Raw genomic sequence first — 9,554 nt, 5'->3', positions numbered from 1 at the left:
GTAAGTTGAACCATTTAATCTTTTATAACAATGTAATAATAGTAATGTGCTTCAATCATCCTGACACCATAACAACCGTGGCGCCGTGATGATTGAATCGTTAACACCAGCAATTTCCCTGATAAATTTACCCCCAAAAAACATATTTTCTGGCAGTGCCCCTCCTGAGACTAGGCTCTGGATCCACCCCTCCTGTAGACAATACCGTTTTGATTTATGATCCAGGTGCTCTTATATTACAATTCTCCAAATTTTTATGGAGTTTACATTTTTATTTTTTTTATTTTTATACTTCTTTCAGAAATGCTGGAATGCACAGCCCAATGGTTGAACAATTTATACCTTTGATACTGGAAGACAAGAGAGGAGACCGATTCCGAATATGTTTTATTTAAACTAGGATATCCATTTCTGGTTTGTGGTATCTAACAACCTTGTAAGTATAAAATAAAAAATGAAAAAAGGTATACATATTCTCATTCAGATTTACTATTTTTATTTTTTTTTCATAACATTTTTAACATAATGTAAAAAAAATTATATAAAATAATTTAAATTGAATGTTACTCTAAGGCCAGTTCTGAGGCTTCATAAGCATTAGAATACATGAATTCGATATGAATCGTTGGGATCTGGAACAAAGCGTTTCGTACAGCATTAACAGCACAAGATGGGATGACTCTCCGGTTTCCCTTTCCCAAGTAGCCATAGATCCATGCAGTAAACGTTCTATAAGCTGTCTTCCGCAATCGTCTTAAAAATAAATAGAAATGATTACAGTTGCATAACAAATAATTCACTATATATTGGAACTTTTAATTTGTTAAATCGTAGGTCTGCCTACCTTTTTCAGAAATCTAAAAGCCAGCAGCTACACAGACTACAGCTGTAGATTTTTAATATTAGGACACTTACCTGTCCTGGAGTCTAGGAATGTCGCCACACCAGCTTATTATAATTTTTTTTATACACTGCCAACAGATCACTTTTTTTTTTTTTTGGGCTTTTTTTATAGATTATCAGTAATATTGGAATGCATTTTCTGCACTTGCACCATTTCCTATTCCCAAGACGTTCTGTTTCACCTTCCTCTTTAGTTTCTGTTGATTGAAGCATGAAAATCTTTTGTAATGGATTACATGGAAACGCTGGATCGTTTTCTGGCTCTGTATATTGTGACCATAGTTCCTCAAGCAACATTTGTCTCTGTAGCATAAACCAAAAAATATTTTCTTTACCTATTTATCCTTTATAGGTTAATAAATAAAATCAATTTTATTACGAATTTTGATTTAATATTTATTCTTGTTTGGCAAAAATGTATTTAAAGAAAGATGTTTTTTATTTTAATTTAAATAAATAATGTTTGATAGTAATTCATCATGGTTCTTTTTTTATTTAATTTTATAATTACACATGTTACACTTCATGATACCTCAAGCTATTTCTAATAATGCTTACACTCTCCCATGTAGTTGCTAACAGAGGGGGTTTCAACTTCAATCTGAGGCAGTATTGCACCATGTTTTAATAATAATTTTTTTACATTAAAAGATATTTTCTACTTATCAAGAGCATTGTCAATTTTACAATTCTTTATGGACACACACACACACACACACACACACACACACTTAGAGATTGCACTTGTAATGCCTACAGGAATGCCTTCAGAAAATAACCCCCCCTATCCAATGTCCTCCTGTATTCTCACCTACCCCCATCCCTTAGATACCTACGCCAATAAAATGAGGGCTTTTTAAATCAAACAATGAATTAACTGTCTTGCTTCCTTGACCACACTTCACAGTCAACATTGGTACGAGAAATGGTCTGTCCAATAGATTTGTCTCCCCCTTCCTCCTTTACATGCAACGTTTCCATTGTCAAAGCGCAACACGGTTTAAGCATGCACATTGGGAAACTAGCTGTGAAGTTGCAAGGCTCCAATTGGAGTTATAGCTACACTTATCTGCCTTCCCACAACTGTTTTTGACAGGTACATATTTACACTTCAATCTGACATAGGCGATGTTTGGTACATCAAACGTTAGAACCTCCCTCCTTTGCCCCCATGACATTTGGAGAGTGCATCATGATTTGCGCTTGCACATTAGGGATATGACCATGAATCCCAATGGATTCAATGCCAGTTTCTCATACTGGTCATGGTGGCGGCAGCTACCAACAGCTGATCTGAAAAGACATTGCAGCCTCACTGGACAGGTAAGTGTCCATAGATTAAGTCACCAGCTACTGTATTTGTAGCTGTGGATTTTACATTTATTTTTTGGCACACACTGAAAAAAACATTAAAAGAGAATTGTGGTGGATTTTTTTTGTACGTTATACTTACCAAGGTGGATGCAGCATGTGACCGATGCTGCATCTGTCCACCGGTGCCTTGCACTGAGAATAGAGCGATCAAACATCGCCAAGGGGGATCCGTGAGAACCAAGCCAATCGGAGACCTACTTACTGCCTGTCACTCAGCGGTTCTCCACTGAGATGGCTCGCAGTCCAAGCACCTGGCGCATCCAGACTTCCAGAGTCGAGATGACACGGTGCCTGGACTGATCTGTGTGATGTCAGCAGAGAGCGGACTTCAGACCAGCTGAAAACGGGAGAAGCACAGCCAAACAAGCTCATGCATGACTACAATACGAAGTAGAGACATGTAACTTTTACATTATAAACGTAAGTTTGTTTTTGAAATTTAAAAAGTTACTTACCATTATTTTTTATCAGTAAGATCTGTTAGATGTAAGAATAAAAAAAATTATTAGATCACAAAAAATTATAAATTGGGTTAAATGAGAAATAACTAAAATTATATTTTGTATAGTTAGTAAAGAAAAAACGTATATATGTACACACATAATATGTATAGTAACGCACATATAATGAAACAAAAAGTGTTTGTGTATAGGTATAAATACATACATACTGGACACTTTATTATGTACAGCTTTCACAGCACCGTTTTGAGTGTAGAACTGGAAGGAGCCATCAGAAGATGGGGACACTGCAGCTATAAAGGGATGGACATGGTCCGCAACAATACTCAGGTAGGCCGTGGTGTTTAAATGATACTCAATTGGTACTAAGGGGTCCAAAGTGTGGCAAGGAAAATATACCCCTCACCATTACACCCAGGGCCGGTGCTACCACTAGGCGGAGTAGGCAGTCGCCTAGGGCGCACTACCCCCCAGGGCACAGCCACAACCTCTGTATGCCTCCAATCCCCCAATGTCTTCACAGAGTAAAAGCTCACAGCAGTGTGTGTGTGTGGGGAGGAGGGGCGGGGGTTCGGTGGAGAACAGAGCATCGAGAGGTGCAGCATCTGTTAGCCGACACCAGAGCAACACCGCCCAGTGCTGAGGAGAGCCCCGGATGTAATGATCGATGAAGCAGAAGTAAGGAGGAGGGAGGATCACTATCTACAGCGAGCTGTGGAGGGAGGGAGGGGGGGGGGGGGGGAAGAGTAGTGCAGGAAATAAGAAGTCAGCTAGGTAGGTCAGTATGTGTGTGTGTGTGTTTGTAATGGTCAGGTAGGTCAGTGTATGTGTGTGTGTGTCAGGTAGGTGGGTCAGTGTATGTGTAATGGTCAGGTAGCTCAATGTGTGGGTCAGGGTGTGTGTGTAATGGTCAGGTAGGTCAGTGTATGTGTCAGGTAGGTAGGTCAGTGTGTGTGTGTGTAATGGTCAGGTAGGTCAGTGTGTGTGTAATGGTCAGGTAGGTCAGTGTATGTGTGTGTGTGTGTGTGTGTGTGTGTGTGTGTAATGGTCAGGTAGGTCAATGTATGCGTCAGGTTGGTGGGTCAGTGTGTGTAATGGTCAAGTAGGTAGGTCAGTGTGTGTGTGTGTGTAATGGTCAGGTAGGTCAGTGTATGTGTGTGTGTGTCAGGTAGGTGGGTCAGTGTATGTGTAATGGTCAGGTAGGTCAATGTATGTGTCAGGTTGGTGGGTCAGTGTGTGTAATGGTCAAGTAGGTAGGTCAGTGCGTGTGTGTGTAATGGTCAGGTAGGTCAGTGTATGTGTCAGGTAGGTAGGTCAGTATGTGTGTGTGTGTGTAATGGTCAGGTAGATCAGTGTATGTGTCAGGTAAGTGGGTCAGTGTGTGTGTGTAATGGTCAGGTAGGTGGGTCAGTGTATGTGTAATAGGTAGGTAGGTCAGTGTATGTGTCTGGTAGGTGGGTCAGTGTGTGTGTGTAATGGTCAGGTAGGTCAGTGTATGTGTCAGGTAGGTGGGTCAGTGTGTGTGTGTAATGGTCGGGCGGGTCACATATTGCAAAGGCAGTGGAGCCATGGGCAGAACCAATGGGGGGGCAGCAAAATGAGGTTTCGCCTAGGGTGTCAAAAATTCTTGCACCAGCCCTGATTACACCCCCACCACCAACCTGAACCCCGTGATACAAGGCAGGATGGATTGATTCATGCTTTCACTTTTTTTTTTTTAATGCAAATTTAAAACCCTACCATCTGAATGTTACAACAGAAAATGAGACTCATCGGACCAGTCAACATTTTTTCAATCTTCTATTGACCAAATTTGGTGAATCTGTGACAACTGTAGCCTCAATATCATCATGTACTTAGATGACTGGAGTGGCACCCAGTGTGGTTTTCTGCTGCTGTAGCCCATCTGCTTGAAGTTTCAATGTGTTGGGCATAAAGAGATGGTATTCTGCATACCTTGGTTGTAAATAGTGGTTATTTGAGTAAATGTTGCCTTTCTAAAATCTGTACCATTAAAAACTCTGAACTCACATATGAAGTAGGGATTTTAACACACACATAACAAATGGTCCATAATGGAGGCAAACACACCACACCCCCATATCCATGCCCCTATATCTACATGAAGGTTGATGGATGCATGGATTACAACGTGGGGTTGTTTATTTTTGTAAGCATTGGATTAGAGCCCAAAGGCTCTAATAGGCTTCAAGAAAGGGTGACCATGGCGCAGAGAGCACCGTGCTCAAAGCCCACCCACTTGTGTGACATTAGCAAATTTAAAATCGTTATTGTGACACTAATTTCCTCTTGGTCATTCATGGGAAAAGGGTTCTGAGACACAACTGGGTGGGAGTCCTACCTAAGACCCGATTGGCCGTGATAATCAGCAAACGCCATGACTCAGGGGAGATGCAGGGGTAAGCCACTGTAGCCATGACGTGGATGGGGTAAGTGCGGGACTGGCAGGCAGCAATGGGTGAGCAAAGTGGTGATCGAACAACGCATATATTAATTTTGTTGCTGCAATTATTTTTTTAATGAAAAGCTGTACAGAAAAAAGTAGCCGCTGGGTGTAGATATACACACACATATATATATATATATATATATATGAGAGAGAGAGAGAAACACACACACACACATATATATAACGAGATACATATATAAGATACATGTATAACAAGAGATATAGATATATCTATATACATACACACACATATATATATATATATATATATATATATATAAAACAAGATATATATCTCTTGTTATGTAGATATATCTGCACAGAAGCAAATGATTTAGTTTACAATTAGTATATTTTTAAGCCTCTTACCTTTTTGCTGCTGGTGTCTGTTATAAATGCAGTATATTTCCTGGTTCCTGGAGAAAGGAGGGGTTTGCATAGCTAAGGGGCGGTAACTTCCTCTGGCACTGCCGTTGCTATGGAAACCTGACCTGAAACCTATTTCACTGCTTGTGTAGCACTGAGCATGTGCGAGATTTGCAAGGCTGAGATCCAGGAAGAAATACAGTCTGGCTTCAGATGCCCACACCAAGGATGGCCACAGTCTGCTGCAAGTTTATAAAGTTACAAAATGCTGTAATAACCTAACAAAACGGACCTTTGTTTACAGACTAACTTTACTAGAATGCTTTAAGCTTGTGTATGATAAGTGTATGATAGGTTATTTTTATTTAAAAAGTCACATTTTGGCTGGAAAACCACTTTAAGAAGTTGCCCACCTCTAAGGAACTGGCTTCCATTTTTGCTCTGGAGATCTTTTGCTTACATGGACTACCCAAGGTGATTGTCTCGGATAGGGGCAGTCAGTTTGTCTCCCGGTTCTGGCGAACCTTTTGTGCACAGTTGGGAATCCAGCTTGCGTTCTCTTCTGCATATCACCCGCAGTCTAATGGGGCCGCAGAACGAGCCAATCAGTCCTTGGAGCAATTCCTACATTGCTATATTTCTGACCATCATAACAACTGGTCTGACCTATTACCTTGGGCAAAGTTTGCTCACAACAGTGCCTTGAATTCTTCCTCCCGATTGTCTCCATTTATGGCAAATTATGGTTTCCAACCTTCCATGTTGCCTGACGCATTTGTTCCGCAGAGAATTCTGCGTGGTCTTCGTTCCACTTGGGTACAAGTCCAGGAGGCTTTGCGTCATGCTAATGATAGATACAGACTCCATGCTGACCGCAGACGCCTGCCTGCACCTTCCTACCAGGTTGGGGACAGGGTCTGGCTGTCATCTCACAACCTCCAGCTTCGTGTTCCCTCACTGAAGTTTGCACCTCGGTTTATTGGGCTGTTCCGTATCCTTCGCAGGATTAACCCAGTAGCTTACACATTGGACCTTCCTCCTAGTATGCGCATCTCTAATGTTTCATGTCTCCTTATTGAAATCGTTGGTCTGTAACCGATTTACCACCTCGGTGCCACGTCCTCACCCTATTCTGGTTGAGAACCATGAGGAGTATGAGGTACAATCCATTGTTGACTCCTGTAGGTTCCGTGGGCGCATACAGTACCTGGTGCATTGGAAGGGGTACGGTCCGGAGGAACGCTCCTGGGTTTCATTCTCCGACGTACATGCCCCTGTTCTCCTCTGCGAGTTCCATAGACGGTTTCCCCTCAAGCCCGGTGGCCCTCCGAGGGAGAGGGGTCATTGAGGGGGGGGTACTGCCAGGGCTGGCTTAGCCCTTCCTCCTCTGGGCTGGCTGCTCAGCTGTCGGCTTATGCCAGCTCTCTTCTCTTTCCACAGTTACCAGCTGTCCCTGATGATGCTCGTCTGATCAGCCTATTTAAAGCCTTCCTGCTCACTTTTTCATTTGCCTTCGCGTTGGTCACATCACAGGGAACCATCTCCTGCTGTTTGTTTCAAGACTGGCTTGCTGACATCCCACCTGGCTTCTTATCCTGCTTGTGGTTTCTCTCCTTGGATCCCTGACTTCCGGCCTGACTGATTACCCGATCTGGTTAATGAACTTTGGACTGGCTGACTACCCGATCTGGCTACAGGACTCTGGCTATGCTTGACTACGCTTTTTTCTATTTACCTTTTTATTTTTATTAATAAACAAGTGTGATTTGATTGTACATCTGTCTCAGTCTGTTTCATGGTTTCTGACACTGACGACAGATCTGCTTAAAGGGATTTTTATTTGCAAAAAAATGTAGTTAACGAACAGTCTCTTAGTATAGGATCAGATGGTTAGGAGGACAAGTTCAGGTACTCTGATGCCGCGTACACACGGTCGGAGAATCCGTCGGAATGCGTCTTATCGGACCGTGTCGTCAGATAATCCGACTGTGTGTGGTATGCATCGGACTGATTCCGTCCGAATCTCCGTCGGACCCAATTTTCCAACATGTTGGAAATATTTCCCGACCAACTGGGCCGGTCGGACGTAATCCGATCATGTGTAGAGAATTTTGATCGGACCAAGTGCCACGCATGCTCAGATCAAATTCCTACATCAAAGCTATTGGCTACTAGCCTGAATCTAGTCCCATCGTAACGAAATTACGTCATCACATTCTGAAAGATCGGATTTTTCAACAACTTAGTCCGACCGTGTGTATGCAACAGTTTCGGACACAATCCGTCCGACTAAATCTGATGGACAAAATCTGACGGATTTGGTTGGCAGAATCTCCGACCGTGTGTACAGGGGCTTAGTGTCAAAATCAGTAATAAAGAACTCTCTTACTTTGACTAAATCCAGAGAATAGCCATTCACAGCTGGATGTTCACTCAAGTTGGATAGTCCCTCTCTCACAAGGCCTAGCATCCAACAAGGTGTTTGAATCAGGAACAAGTCTCTGCCACAGACGTTGTTGTAGAACATGTAGAAATAAGTCTCTGCCACAGACATTGTTGTAGAACATGTAGGAAACTAGAACTTGTAGAACACTTGTGTGATACTTAGATCTTTCAGCCGGTTTGGCGATACCCACGAGATTGGATTCACTTAGGTACTTCAGTCTCACCAATCTCTTGCTAAGAAGCCAACCCGTACGTGGCCTTCTTCTAAAGAGTCCTCCCCTGGATAGCTACGAAGTTGCTGGGCCTCTCCACAACCGAAGATGGCACCGGACCACCTCGGAATCTTTTCTTTAGTTTCCCTGCCTCGGGCTAGCCAGCCCCGAGACACAAAGTCGGGTGGATCCGCACCCCAGGCCATAGCCTTCCTGGGGGCTGGTCAGGAGGACCAGGACCATGGAGTCAGAACATTCTTCTGGACCGGAACCCCGAACCATGTGACATCCGCATCTTAAGTACCCTCTCCCAGAAAGCACAGCAAGAGTGACACTCCCACTGGGCGGGCTCTGAGAGAAAGTAACCTTAAAGCACCCAACCAGACTGTGGTTCCATGCCTGCCAGAAGAGACAGTGCCCCCGGTGGCCAGGCTGAACACCCTATAGTCCAGTCAGACTAATGCTGAGGTAAAAATTTTTAATAATTATACCCAAACCAAACTGCCGTTCAGGTGTAACCTTAAATTTCAAAATCATAGCGTGTGCTCTTCAGGAGCCGGTGCTACATATGTCTGGACTTACATTCTATTATTTGGATTACACTATTTAGTACCTTATTTATTTGGATTAGTTATCACGTGTTTTACTAATCACTTGTCATTTATCATGTGTTCTCTTGTTATTACCATTTTTCTTGTGATCATCACTGTTTGAGGTTGCTCTCATCATTATTTTATCTACTTATTTTTAGTGCACTTGTACACTTTACAGATTGAGCTGTGATTTCAGCTTTTTATTATATTTATCTAATTTTATTTAGATACAGTTTTCACTTTATATATTTATTATTGACACTTGGCTAGAGATTCACTACTTCACATTATGAGGGGTTCCCACTATCCCTGTGCTAAGTTCCTGGGTCTGTTCACCTGCTGGTTGCTGTGCTCATTATGAGGGGTTCCCACCATCCATGTGCTGAGTTCCTGGGTCTGTACACCTGCTGGCTGCTGTGCCCATTGTGAGGGGTTCCCACCATCCCTGTGCTGAGTTCCCGGGTCTGTACATCAGCTGGCTGCTGTGCCCATTTTTAGGGGTTCCCGCCATGCCTGTACTGAATGTCTGGGTCTGTACACCTGCTGGCTGCTGTGCCCATTATGAGGGGTTCCCACCATCCCTATGCTGAGTTCCTGGGTCTGTTTCCTTCACGGTGTCCTTCACATTTTCCTTCAGAAAAGATCAGGTGACCAGATACCTTCAGCAGCATTTTCTCCAGGCGAGCATTTGAGCTCAATTTCTCCATCCATCCCAGCCTAGACTGTTTGT

General features: G+C 43.0%; 1 long non-coding RNA gene across 1 annotated transcript; it reads right to left on the bottom strand.

The window, feature by feature from the left end:
- Positions 1-479: 479 nt before the first annotated feature.
- LOC143927939 (uncharacterized) lies at positions 480-5,639 on the bottom strand. Its single transcript, XR_013262351.1, has 3 exons — positions 5,578-5,639; positions 2,733-2,754; positions 480-1,206 (listed from the first exon to the last, which is right to left on the bottom strand). It is a non-coding gene; the product is annotated as an uncharacterized LOC143927939 (long non-coding RNA).
- Positions 5,640-9,554: the final 3,915 nt, after the last annotated feature.

Source organism: Lithobates pipiens, unplaced genomic scaffold (assembly GCF_037356315.1).
Source record: "Lithobates pipiens isolate NorthernLeopardFrog02 unplaced genomic scaffold, aLitPip1_a1.2 Scaffold_23, whole genome shotgun sequence".
NCBI classification, from domain to species: domain Eukaryota; kingdom Metazoa; phylum Chordata; class Amphibia; order Anura; family Ranidae; genus Lithobates; species Lithobates pipiens.
This window is presented reverse-complemented; position numbering and strand designations above follow the sequence as displayed.